Genomic DNA, 517 nt, shown 5'->3' on the forward strand with positions numbered 1-517 from the left:
AGGGCATCCAGCGTGACAAGCAACCCGAAGGCATGGCGCAGGCCTCCACAGAGCGGCCGTGAGGACAACGAGGAGAGCGGATGCGAAGCCTCGCGAAACCCACCCGGGGCAGAGACGCACCCGCCACGAAGCGGCGCGGCCGCGGGGGGGGCGGCAGGGGCCGCGCGGATGAGGATGGCGCGGGAGGAGCCCGCCGGCCCCCCGGCCCCGCCGCGGGGCACCGGGACAATGGTGGCGGGCGGGCAATGCTGTCCTGCGGCCACACCTCTGCGCGCGCCGCTCCACCGCAGCGCCGACCCCGGCTCCATCACGGCTCCATCCCCGTCCCCGGGCCCTGCCCGCCCGGGCCCTTCAACCCCCCCCGACCCCACCCGGGCTCCTCGCCAGCACATCCCCACCCCGGCCGTTGCCCCGGGCGGCGCCGCTCACCGTACGGTGGCCAGGGAAGGATGCCGAGGGCGAGGGACATGGGGGCCGCATCCATCTTCCCGCTGCCGCGGCCGCTCCAGCGCCGCTG

Source organism: Nothoprocta perdicaria, unplaced genomic scaffold (assembly GCF_003342845.1).
Source record: "Nothoprocta perdicaria isolate Ctin4 unplaced genomic scaffold, notPer1 scaffold_107, whole genome shotgun sequence".
Lineage (NCBI taxonomy): Eukaryota > Metazoa > Chordata > Aves > Tinamiformes > Tinamidae > Nothoprocta > Nothoprocta perdicaria.